This window comes from Muntiacus reevesi, chromosome 2, assembly GCF_963930625.1.
Source record: "Muntiacus reevesi chromosome 2, mMunRee1.1, whole genome shotgun sequence".
In the NCBI taxonomy this organism is placed as follows: domain Eukaryota; kingdom Metazoa; phylum Chordata; class Mammalia; order Artiodactyla; family Cervidae; genus Muntiacus; species Muntiacus reevesi.
Genome location: NC_089250.1, coordinates 111,342,743 through 111,355,933, shown reverse-complemented (window position 1 = coordinate 111,355,933; position 13,191 = coordinate 111,342,743). Strand labels below are relative to the sequence as shown.

General features: G+C 38.9%; 1 protein-coding gene and 1 long non-coding RNA gene across 2 annotated transcripts in view; one reads left to right on the top strand and one right to left on the bottom strand.

Annotated features, from left to right (window-relative positions):
- The window catches only part of LOC136159892 (uncharacterized), a 40,933-nt gene extending 34,071 nt beyond the window's left edge, over nucleotides 1-6,862 (top strand). The window contains exon 4 of the long non-coding RNA XR_010661521.1: nucleotides 5,933-6,862. This is a non-coding gene — a long non-coding RNA (uncharacterized lncRNA). The remainder of the gene's footprint in view (nucleotides 1-5,932) is intronic.
- The window catches only part of LRMDA (leucine rich melanocyte differentiation associated), a 1,142,706-nt gene that overhangs the window by 54,767 nt on the left and 1,074,748 nt on the right, over nucleotides 1-13,191 (bottom strand). The gene's annotated exons all lie outside the window — the stretch shown is intronic.

Sequence of the window (13,191 nt, the reverse complement as noted above, 5' to 3'; positions counted from 1 at the left end):
GTCCCACAAGAGACGGTCTGGCACCGACAGAAGGTGGCCTAGAGATAGGAAGTGAAATAGCAACCAGAGCAGGAAAGGTTTGCTAAACAAACATGGGAGCAAAAGCCAGGAAACAATACAGGATGGGTAAACAACGAGGTTCGACTCTAGAGCACAGAGAACTATATTCAATAGCCTGTGATAAATCAGAATGGATAGGAATACATAAAAAAATGAATGCATATATATGTATAACTGAATCACTTTGCTATACAGCAATAATTAACACCATGTTGTAAATTAACTATACTTCAAAAAAAAAAAAAAGCCAGCAAACAAAAGTACTGATTTAAAATTTACATTATTTGAATATTCTCTTGACTCTTGGAAGTAAACACTGGAAGAATAAGTATAAACAAATACCAAATGTGAACACCCAACAAAAACCATGTCCCTCTACAAGTCCTTCTGCATCATGGCCTCAGAGGCTTCTAAGCGGCAGAAGGTGAGGATCTCACAGTTTACAAGAGAGTCTAGGAGATCCCTAGAAAGTCACAGGAGCCAGGTAAACTGATCCGGAAAGGTACCATTCCAAATTCGGGCTTCAGAGCATTCTCCAAATTGGAACAAAAGGATTTCCCTGTGTTTCAAACATGTTGTTACGTGGAGTGCTCTAGGTTTTGGTAACAGACAGCTATTCTCCTAGCAGCATGGGTTTCCACATAAACCACCTGGAGTTATGCAGGTACTGTTTTACAATACTGTTGCTCAATAATGAATTCCTTTTTTCCAAGTTACTCAGTGCAACAAGGATCTATCTTCTATGCTAACTCCCTCACCATTTTCAGCACAGCAAGGAGGCAGGACAGAGCCCCAAGTGCAGATTTCAAATAAACAATAAAACAAGACAAATACACACAAACCCTCATTCTGTAATTTCTTAAGAAAAATAAGGAAGCAACTCATGATGTACTTTTCAGTACAGAATTTCAACAGAGTTGAACAGGTAGTGGATCCTGCCTGTTCTCTCCTAACCTTAGGAACATAATTAATATGTTTTCATTTTCAATGACTATATTGTGTGTGTGTCAACTGGAACTGCTCCTGCTGTGTATTTGATTCCACTGACGATGGGGTGGGTTGGATTTTAAATGATGTGTGAGCACTTCTGTTCTCCCCGTGCTCTGGTTTATGTGTTATTCATGACTCGCATTACAGACATGGCTGATACACAGATGTAAATGTTATTAAATCTTTTGTATTTTAGAGGCTTTGTGAAAGGTTTCTTTGTTTTCAAATAATTCTCTTAACCACCAAAAATAACCAGAAATACATGACAATGTCTTGGGAATTTTTTCCTCTGAATTTTCTGATGGAGAGATTTTCTCCCTTCTACTGCTATTTTTTTCATCAAAATAAAAATGTATGGATAAGGTGGCAGATGGAAGGGTTACATCTTTATAGTAACCAGTTAAGAACCAATTCACATGTATGTATGCATGCACACCTGTGTGTTTTATGTGCATGAAAGTTATACATGGCACATGGAACTTGTATATACACTGTTACATGCATGCTCTGTGTGTCTTGCTGAGAACTGTATGTGTGGGCCCTTTTTGTGTGTATCTCACACACAAGTGTGTTGTGTGTGCACATGGTGTGTGTGTTGGTGTGAATATGTTGACATCGTTATGCCACAACAGAACTCAAAGTCAAGCAATTCTTGATTACCTGCCCCAAATCCAGTTGCCTTACTGCATTTTGGTCTCTGACATAATTTTTAGCCTGTTTTCATTTTGCTCCAGCCTCTCTTCACATTTCTCAGGATTTCAACAGAAATGTGACAGAGGGTATATCTCTTCATATGGATGATACTTAATACTGTGCTTCTTACTGGCTCACTTTTTTTTAATGATTTGAAATGTAAACAAAGCTCTGAGGCTGAACTATGCACCTCCACAAATACAGAGGACCTGACTGAAGGAGGTCAGGAAGGATGGAGATGTAGTACATTTAGTCCTGAGGTTGGCAGCCCAATTTTGATGAGCTCAAAGATGAGAGGTGGCCCAGGACACTCAGGGAAGTGGGGGTCTCTGGTTCCCCAGGTATCCTTTGGAAGCATGACAAAGGGCATATCAACTCTTGTAAGTGTGACGGATTCCAAAGGTCAGGTTCTAGTTGCTGGGTTGTAGCAATTGTCCTGTGCAACATGTCAACTTCTGGGCCTCAGCCTCTCAGCATCTGGAGAAAACTCTATAAAGGGTGTTTCTGTCCCAGTGAATATGTCTATTTTCATCCAAGCATATTGGCTAGGCTGTGCATTGCTCACATAGTTAACACAGGGATATAATTTTTTTTACTTTTCCCTCTTTTTGTTTCTTTCATGTGTCTCCTTCCCTTCTAGAATAGCCATAAATGTCAATATACCCTCTTACCTTTATGGGGGCTTTAATTCCACTATCAAAACATAAGCATCCTCTCTCAGAAACCTGTACACATCATTTTTTACACATTTTCTAAGAAACAACTAGTTCTCTGCCAACTAATACACATTAGGATGGCAGAAGTTGACAATGGAATGAGATTCATAATTTCAGATAAAATATTTTACTTAAAAAATACACACACTAAAAAATAGACCAACTGAATAAATCTCTAACAGAATTTCAGGCAGTATAGGTAAGCAGGGAAGCCCTATATGTCAGGGACAATCAATGAAAGCCAAAATGGAAGAAAATAAAAAAGAAAGAAATGGGAGAGGTTTCTACATTTGAGCAACTAACAGGCCAGAAAGGCAGATAACTTGTCAGATAATTGCAATAAAATTTTCCATAATAATGTTATCTACAAAATGCTATATAAATAAGAACAAAAAAGATTAGTGATGAGGTGAGTGAGCAGAAGGCATTAAAAAAGGGCATTTTCTCTGTATGTATTTCTCTTTTTAGCCATGTTGTCACAAATATTATATTTATTACAAGTTAAACAGTACAGAGGTATACTGAAAAGCTTAATTATTACTCCTTTCAAAATTTCTATGACCATGTGATGGTGATTGGCTCCCAGGATACACTACCGGACACATATATGTAGAGAACAGACTCAGTACACAGGGCTAAGTGAGATGCAAGGAGCGAAAATGTACATAGACTTTTAGGGAAGAAAGGAGTAAAATAAGATTAGAAAATAAACACACATCATACACGTTTTGCAAAAAGAAACACAGAAAGCATAAACATAGACTACTAAGAATGATGTATGTGGTGGATGGGTGAAAGCAGGGGAAAGGTACTGGGAGGGGACTCCTCTGGATATCTCTCTCTTTAAATTTATGTATTTTGCAAATTCAAAAATATAATAAATCAAAAAGGATGGGAAGGGGCTTCCTGGTGACTCAGTGGTAAAAATCTGCCTGACAAAGAAGGAGACACAGGTTCGATCCTTGGTCCTGGAAGATCCCACATGCTGTGGAGCAACTAAGCCTGTGCCCCATGACCATAAATTGCCCACATGCTGCAACTGCTGAAGCCCATGAACCTTGAGCCCATGCTCTGCAACAAGAGAATCCACTGTAATGAGAAGCCTGCGTCCCAACTAGAAAGTAGCCCCTGCTTGCTGCAACTAGAGAAAAGCCAGCACAGCAATGAAGAACCAGAACAGCTAAAAATAAATGAATAAATTTTTAAAAAAAGATGGTAAAAAACAAACCTTAAAACTGGGTACAAAAGAAATGAACCTAACCATATACCAAACTGACAGTCCTTCAACTGTACACCTGAGTGAGAGGTATCCGAGCATACCACCATCACTAACAAAAACTGAAAAGGAAGCTTGAGCATTACTTTGCAGGCTTATTGTCATTACTGTTAGTGCTGTTATAAATTCTCCAGTTATTCTGCATATATGGTAGGATAGAGGAAATGTGCAAATATAATGAAGTGGTTGGAAGTCAGAGTTTTCACTGTGAGAGAAGGGAAACAAAACAAAGAGAGAGAGAGAAGATGTAGAAAGCATAAAATGGTCCCCAAGATGTCCACGTGCTAAGAACCTCAGGACCTGTGAATATGATACCTTACATGGCAAAAGGGACTTTGTAGAAGTGGTTAAGGACACAAACCCAGGATGCAGACACCCTGTTCTTTCTGGGTGGGCTCAGTCTAATCATGTGAGTTCTTCAAGGGAGAAATTTTAAAGGCTGTGGTCAAAGAGGGAGATATGGAATAACAATCATAGAGAGGCAATGCCACTGGCTTTGAAGTTAAAATGAGGAAAGGAAGAAGGAAGAGGAGAAGCAAGAAGGAGGAAGGAGGAGAAGGAGGACAGGGAAAGGGTGGAGGAAGACAGAGGTAGGAGGAGGAGATGGAAATGAAGATAAAGAATTTGAAGATGAAGGTGACTCCATGAATTTAAATTTGGGGTATTTATAAGAAATCATAATTCAAAATGATACATGTATGAATGCATACATATTTACGTAGGATATCTAGCATCTGGATACTGGTTTCCAAAAAGTATTTTCTACCAATAAACCAGGGTTTCAAGAAACCCTGGTTTCTAATTCAGTTTGTGGGTAGGAAATGTACAAGTGAGCCTGGAACATCTTGTTCCAGAATGCAGAGAACAGTCAGTGGCTCAAAGAGGCTCGCTCTGACCCAATTTGGCACTATTTGAATATCAAAGAGAATAATGATAGTAATTAACTTGCCACACTGAATTTTAAAAAATTTAAATTCATAGTGATACTTAAACACATAAAGAAATAAATGTAAGAAAAGACAGAAAGCTCTTATTTAAAGAACATCAACTGTTTAATGCAGAAAGAAAGCAAAATTAGAAAAATCACCATACTCCAACATAGTGATTCAGGCAAAAATTATCAATTGATGTGACAACTACTGGGTGAAATTTTTCAAGGAAGAAAATATTCACACAGTGTCAAATTGCCACTATTTAGATTACTTATTCATTACAAAGGGGAACATATACCTTTACATTACATTAAAATTGTGATAACCATGTTCACTAATGATCAATTTTAGCATTTACTACAAAAAACGATGGCTAAATATCACATGCTTCTCAACATGATTCCCATACTTGCCAGAATGTTAAACCTGAACCAAATACGAGAGAGCAATCATAAAAATCTGGAATGTGGGACATTCTATGATGAAACTGAACCAGGCCTTAAAAAGAAAAAAGGAAACTAAATGTCATGAAAATGAGGAAGGGTTGGAGGTATGTTCTAGATCACTGATGCTTTGGTTTCAGAATCCCCTGAACGGCTTCTTGCAGATCACAGGGGCTGCCCACACAACTTCTCATTCAGTGAGTCTGGGTGAGGGCTCCAGTGTTTCCATTTCTGACAAGTTTCCTAGCGGTGCTGATGCTGCAGACCTTGGAGGTTACCCTTGAGAACCACTGCACTGGATTAAAAAAAAGACTTAACAAGCAAATTCAAATTTTGATTAGATACTAGACCAACATAATCCCTTCTTCTTTCCTTCCTTCCTTCCATCATGCCTTCACAAAAAATGTATAAGGTTCACGCTTAATTTGCATTATAATATGCCTAATACAGGTTATTAGAAATTATTGAGTCATTCTTCTTCCACCACACAATTATTAACTGAGCTCCTACTGTGTGCCAGTTAATGTTCTCACAGGTGGTGATACAGTGGTGGATAAAGTCTCGGCCCATGGACACTACAACCTAGTGGCAGAAGAAGGGCAATAAGCAAATAGATACAATGTAAAAACAAATCACTAATAATTTTAGATACAAATACATTAGGTTGGTGCAAAAGTAATTGAGGTTTTGCCTGTTGAACTTTGCCATTTGATATTGGAATATATTCTTAAGTAGATGTGATTATGTTATACATTAATACGCATTTCTCACTTTTTTTTTTTTACTAATGATTTATTACTTGCTGTGTATTTTATATTTTAGACAATGGAAATGATGTTAGACAAAAAGCAAATTTGAGTGAATTTCTTATCTGAGTTCAAAATCTGTTGTAAAGCAGCAGAGACAACTCACAGCATCAACAATAGATTTGGTCCAGGAATGATAATGAAAGTACAGTGCAGTGGTGGTTCAAGAAGTTTTGCAAAGAAGACAAGACCCTTGAAGATGAGGAAAGTAGTGGCTGGTCATCAGAAGTTAGGAAGCTGAAAACAACCGAGGGCATCACTGAAGCTGATCCTCTTAAAACTATACAAGAAGTTGCCAAAGAACGTAGTGTCAGCCATTCTATGGTTCGGCATTTGAAGCAAATTGGAAAGGTGGAAAAGCTTGATAAGTGGGTGCCTCGTGAGCTGACAGCAAATCAAAAAATCAGTTTGAAGTGTTGCCTTCTCTTATTGTAAACAATAACAAACAATCTCTCAATGAGATTGTGATGTGTGATAAAAAATGGATTCTATATGACAACTGGTGACAACCAGCTCAGTAGTTGGATGAAGAAGAAGCTCCAAAGCACTTTTCAAAGCCAAACTTGCACCAAAATAAGGTCATGTCGCTGTCTGGTGGTCTGCTGTCCATTTGATCCACTAAAGCATTCTGAATCCTGGCGAAACCATTATATCTGAGAAGTATGCTCAGCAAATTGATGAGATGCACTGAAAACTGCAACACCTGCAGCCGGCAATGGTCAACAGAAAGGGTCAAATTCTTCTTTACAACAACGCCAAACCAAACATTACATGACTGACACTTCAAAAGTTGAATGAATTGGGCTACAAATTTTTGCCTCCTCCACCATATTCACCTGACCTCCTGCCAACCAAATACCACTTCCTCAAGCATCTCGACAACTTTTTGCAGGGAAAATACTTTCACAACTGCAAGATGTAGAATATGTTTTCCAAGAGTTCACTGAATCCCAAGGCATGGATTTTTAGGCTACAGGAATAAGCAAACTTATTTCTCATTGGCAAAAATGTGCTGATTGTAATGGTTCCTATTCTGATTAATAAAGATGTGTTTGAGCCTAGTTATAATGATTTAAAATTCATGGTCCAAAACCACAGTTTTATTTGCACTGACCTAATAACAAAGGTGGTAAATCTATAATGAAGGTAGTAGAGAGTAAGAGAACAGTAATAAGAAACAGAGTATCTCAGTGCTAGCACTGATTCGTCTGTATTCTAGGCTTCAGAGTTTTGGCAGGTCACGTGACTTTGATGAACCTCAGTTTTCATGTTTAGAATGAGAATAATAATCCTTGTCTACACAACCCTCATGCCCAGTAAGATAACTTTGAAGAATAAATACCATCTACTGAATAATGTGTATTATCACTGCCAAATGATAGCCTACCTTGGATACACCTTGAGAGTTTGTCATAATTCTTACAGGAATGAGCTATCTTATAACTGTCCTACTACTGTATTAGTAAGAATTAGGCAAGCTGCTATAACAAACAAGCCCTACAATTGCAGTGGCTTAACACAATGGAAGTCTATATCTTCCTTACTCAGGTTCCTCCAGGAATTTTCTGTCATGCCTGATCCTTGTAGTTCTCCCATCTCCTACCAAGTCCTGCTACATGTACCAGTCCTATTGAAGAAAAAGTGAAGGACACACAGCCACTTCTCAAAAGCCTTGGTTAGAAATGACACCATCACCTCCACTAACTCCACCTCCACTGCTTTGACTAAAACATACTCATTTAACCATATGTAACTGCAAGGGTTGAGTGAAAGGAAGACTAGTATTGTAGTCCCCAAACAGGAAGAAAACGTGTATATGAGTGAGCAAAAACAACACAGTTTGTCCTTCCATATTCTTTCTTAATATAAAATATTTTCATATATTAAAGAGAGTTGAAAGGGTAATTTTGTAGTCAGTTAAGTATTTGTTAGGGTCTGACTATGTACCAGATACAATAGTACATGGATGTTTTCATCTGTATGGCAAAGCAGAGCATCTGTCAACAGCATCTGGCACAGTAGAAGCCTTTCAGTATATATTCATAGGTTAATGAATAAATGAATATCCACTAGATTCCAAGTTTCATGAGAGTAGGTAATCTTTTGTGTCTAATGCAGTCTTTGAGGTCCTAGCACTGTGCTCAGCATATAGGGAAAAATAAGAACAATATGTGCTAAACATTTATGTTTTGAAACCTAAAGTTCTATTTTGTTCCCTAAATTGAGCATATGCATTTACAGCATACTCTTGGAGCAAAAATTTTTATGACACATTTAGTCATGTTAAAATAATTCCAAGCCATCCAGGCTTTACCTAAATATGCATGAATACTTAAATAACTGACAACTCCACAAAGCCATTATAGCTATATTTTACTACCAAAGAGTAACAAGCAAATCAAGTAGACAGCATCTATTTTTAAAATGGAAATCACAATAGATAACTTTAACTGAAAATTAATAACAGGAGAGCACTAATTTCCAAAAAGCCTCCATTAATTAACTAAAACAATGAATTTGCAACCTCCTGGATGACAGTGAAATGTTCCAGGAGGCCAACATGGCTGTGGAAAAGCAACAAAAGCTGTCGCAACCACAATAACAACAAACATGAACTTGAGTCTTATATGGCAAAGATCTAGACAGTTAACCTAGATTTCCTTCAGGCAGAATTAGTGGCTTCTTCTTTGATCTTCCTGTGCACTATTTATTATACATCCAGCACCCATGTCTCACTGTATCATAGCCCATCATTTCATTATTATTATTCTTCCCACTTCATTGTAATTTGGATATGGGGTATCTCCTCTCGGCCGCGGGCTACTCTAGCACCACATAACTGCCGCTCACCACTCCAGCACCAAGGTCAGGAGTGGGGGTGTGAGGACCCCACATACAAGGTCAAAGAAACCCCAGTAAGAGGGTAGGCGCTGAGAGAGGGCATCAGAGGGCAGAGAGACAAAAATCACAATCACAGAAAATTAACCAGTCTAATCACATGGACCACAGTTTTGTCTAACTCAAGGAAACTATGAGCCATGCCGTGTAGGGCCAGCCAAGATGAATGTGTTATGGTGGAGAGTTCTGCCAAATGTGGTCCACTGGAGAAGGGAATGGAAAACCACTTCCGTATTCTTGCCTTGAGAAACTCATGAACAGTATGAAAAGGCAAAAAGATAGGACACTGAAAGATGAACTCCCCAGGTCAGTAGGTGCCCAATATGCTACTGGAGATCAGTAGAGAACTAATTTCAGAAGCAATGCAGAGGTGGAGCCAAAGCAAAACCAGCACCCAGTTGGGGATGTCACTGGTGATGGAAGCAAGGTTCGATGCAGAGCAGTATTGCATAGGAACCTGGAATGTTAGGTCCATGAATCAAGGCAAATTGGAAGTGGTCAAACAGGAGATGGCAAGAGTAAATGTCAACATTATAGGAATCAGTGAACTAAAATGGACTGGAATGGGTGCATTTAATTTGGATGACCATTATATCTACCACAATGGGCAAGAATTCCTTAGAAGAAATGGAGTAGCCATCATAGTCAACAAGAGAGTCCAAAATGCAGTACTTGGATGCAATCTCAAAAACAACAGAATGATCTCTGTTCATTCCCAAGGCAAACCATTCAATATCACAGTAATCCAAGTCTATGCCCCGACCAGTAATGCTAAAGAAGCTGAGTTGAACAGTTCTATGAAGACCTACAAGACCTTTTAGAACTAACACCCAAAAAAAAAGATGTCCTTTTCATTATAGGGGACTGGAATGCAAAAATAGGAAGTCACGAAACACCAGCATAACAGGCAAATTTGGCCTTGGCGTACAGAATGAAGCAGGGCAAAGGCTAATAGAGTTTTGCCAAGAGAATGCACTGGTCATAGCAAACACCCTCTTCCAACAACACAAGAGAAGACTTTACACATGGACATCACCAGATGGTCAACTTCTAAATCAGATTGATTATAGTCTTTGCAGCCAAAGATGGACAAGCTCTATACAGTCAGCAAAAACAAGATGGGGAGCTGACTGTGGCTCAGATCCTGAACTCCTTATTGCCAAATTCAGACTTAAATTGAAGAAAGTGGGGAAAACCACTAGAACATTCAGGTATGACCTAAGTCAAATCCCTTATGATTATATGGTGGAAGTAAGAAATAGATTTAAGGGACTAATCTGATAGAGTGCCCAATGAACTATGGATGGAGGTTTGTGACACTGTACAGCAGACAGGGATCAAGACAAACCCCAAGAAAAAGAAATGCAAAAAAGCAAAATGGCTGTCTGAGGAGGCCTTACAAATAACTGTGAAAAGAAGAGAAGTGAAAAGCAAAGGAGAAAAGCAAAGATATACCCATTTGAATGCAGAGCTCCAAAGAATAGCAAGGAGAGATAAGAAAACCTCCTCAGCAATCAATGCAAGAAATAGAGGAAAACGATAGAATGGGAAAGACTAGAGATCTCTTCAATAAAATTAGAGATCCAATGGAACATTTTATGCAAAGATGGGTTCAATAAAGGACAAAAATGGTATGGACCTCACAGAAGCAGAAAATATTAAGGAGAGGTGGTAAGGATATACAGAAGAACTGTACAAAAAAGATCTTTACAACCCAGATAATCATGATGGTGTGATCACTCACCTACAGCCAGACATCCTGGAGTGTGAAGTCAAGTGGGCCTTAGGAAGCATGACTACAAACAAAGCTAGTGGAGGTGACGGAACTCCAGTTGAGCTATTTCAAGTCCCCAAAGGTGATGCTGTAAAAGTGCTGCGCTCTATATGCCAGCAAATTTGGAAAACTCAGCAGTGGCCACAGGACTGCAAAAGGTCAGTTTTCATTCTAATCCCAAAGAAAGGCAATGCCAAAGAATGCTCAAACTACCACACAATTGCAAGCATCTCACACACTAGTAAAGTAATGCTCAAAATTCTCCAAGCCAGGCTTCAGCAATACGTGAACTGTGAACTTCCAGATGTTCAAGCTGGTTTTAGAAAAGGCAGGGGAACCAGAGATCAAATTGCCAACATCCACTGGATCATCAAAAAAGCAAGGTAGTTCCAGAAAAACATCTATTTCTGCTTTATTGACTATGCCACAGTCTTTGACTGTATGGATCACAACAAACTGTGGAAAATTCTGAAAGAGATGGGAATACCAGACCACCTGACCTGCCTCTTGAGAAACCTATATGTAGGTCAGGAAGCTACAGTTAGAATTGGACATGGAACAACAGACTGGTTCCAAATAGGAAAAGCAGTACGTCAAGGCTATATATTGTCACCCTGCTTATTTAGCTTATATGCAGAGTACATCAAGACAAACGCTGGGCTGGATGAAGCACAAGCTGGAATCAAGATTGCTGGGAGAAATATCAATAACCTCAGATATGCAGATGACACCAGCCTTATGGCAGAAATTGAAGAGGAACTAAAAAGCCTCTTGATGAAAGTGAAAGAAGACAGTGAAAAGTTGGTTTAAAACTCAACATTCGGAAAACTAAGATCATGGCATTGGGTCCCATCACTTCATGGCAAATAGATGGGGAAATGGTGGAAACAGTGGCTGACTATCTTTTGGGGCTCCAGAATCACCGCGGATGGTCATTGCAGCTATGAAATTCAAAGACGCTTGCTCCTTGGAAGGAAAGTTATGACCAACCTAGATAGCATATTAAAAAGCAGAGACATTACTTTGCCAACAAAGATCTGTCTGGTCATGGCTATGGTTTCTCCAGTAGTCATGTATGGATGTGAGAGTTAAACTGTAAAGAAGGCTGAGTGCTGAAGAATTGATGGTTTTGAACTGTGGTGCTGGAGAAGACTCTTGAGAGTCCCTTGGACTGCAAGGAGATCCAACCAGTCCATCCTAAAGGAGATCGGTCCTGGGTGTTTATTGGAAGGACTGATGTTGAAGCTGAAACTCCAATTCTTTGACCACCTGATGCGAAGAGCTGACTCATTTGAAAAAACCCTGATGCTGGGAAAGATTGAAGGTGGCAGGGGAAGGGGATGACAGAGGATGAGATGGTTGCATGGTATCACTGACTCAATGGACATGAGCCTGGATAAACTCCAGGAGTTGGTGATGGACAGGGAAGCCTGACATGCTGTAGTCCATGGGGTTGCATAGAATTGGACACGACTGAGTAAGTATAATAATGTCAAACAATGCAGGAAAAAAATGACAAAATTCAATATTCATTCACCTCAATGAAAACTTTTCAAATACAGGAATCAATGAAAAAATTCCTCAGCCTCATAAATGTCACCTATTAAAAAAAACCCACAGCTAAGATACTCACTATTAAAAGAGTGAGTGCTTTCCCTCCATCAGGAATGAGATAGGATATTCACTCTCAATCCTGTTATTCAATTCACATACGCATTATCTTCTCATCCTGAATTACCAATGCTCATGTGCTATAGGCACATGTGGTATGATATCTAGCAATCCACTCTTGGATATTAAAGGCAATGAAAGTTCGTGACAGCTGCAGCACAGAGCAGAGACTTCTTCTTACTGGAGAAACACTAGGTAGATTCCCAAGGGCAGGAAGTACTTGGGAATCGCTGAGCAGCACTGTGTTGGGTGATAATGTGGACTGGAAGATTTTTTTCTCACACTAAGAAGAACATCATAGCAAAATCTCTGCCCCCAAACATGGAACAGTAAGTCCTTAGGCCAGCTATTCTAACATTAAAAAGGAAATTCTCAGTTCTGAATCTTGTTTTTGTAGAATTGTCTTCTGCATCAAGGCATGCTCCTGGACATGGAGACTGTTCCCCAGAAGCACAGCTCATTCTGGAGAACTGCCATAGCCCTTCACACCATCGATTATTAATTTGATCACCTCCTATGTATAAGACACTATATACAGTACTCTAAAATACATCATCTTGTATATTCTCTATGACCACTAGGTAGGCTTTATTGTCCCTAGTCTACAGAAGAAGAAAGTGAGACTTAGAAAGAGTAACTAATATATTCAAAGAGATACAAATATTATAATGAAAAGCTATGGTTAGCTTTCAGTTCTTTTGATTACAAATTCAGCGCTCCTTCCATTATACCAAAGATCACCTAAGGGACTGATGCACCAGAGAAGTATGCAATGAGCAATGTTTCTGTGACTTTGGGCTTATTTCAGTAAAGTTTTGTGTTTCATTTCTTGATAGTATTTTAAAAATGAACTTTCTAGTTATAATGACAGCTTCTGTTGACAAGGGGAATCCTCAATTGAAAGACATTTTATGAAGAAAATCATAGCAGAT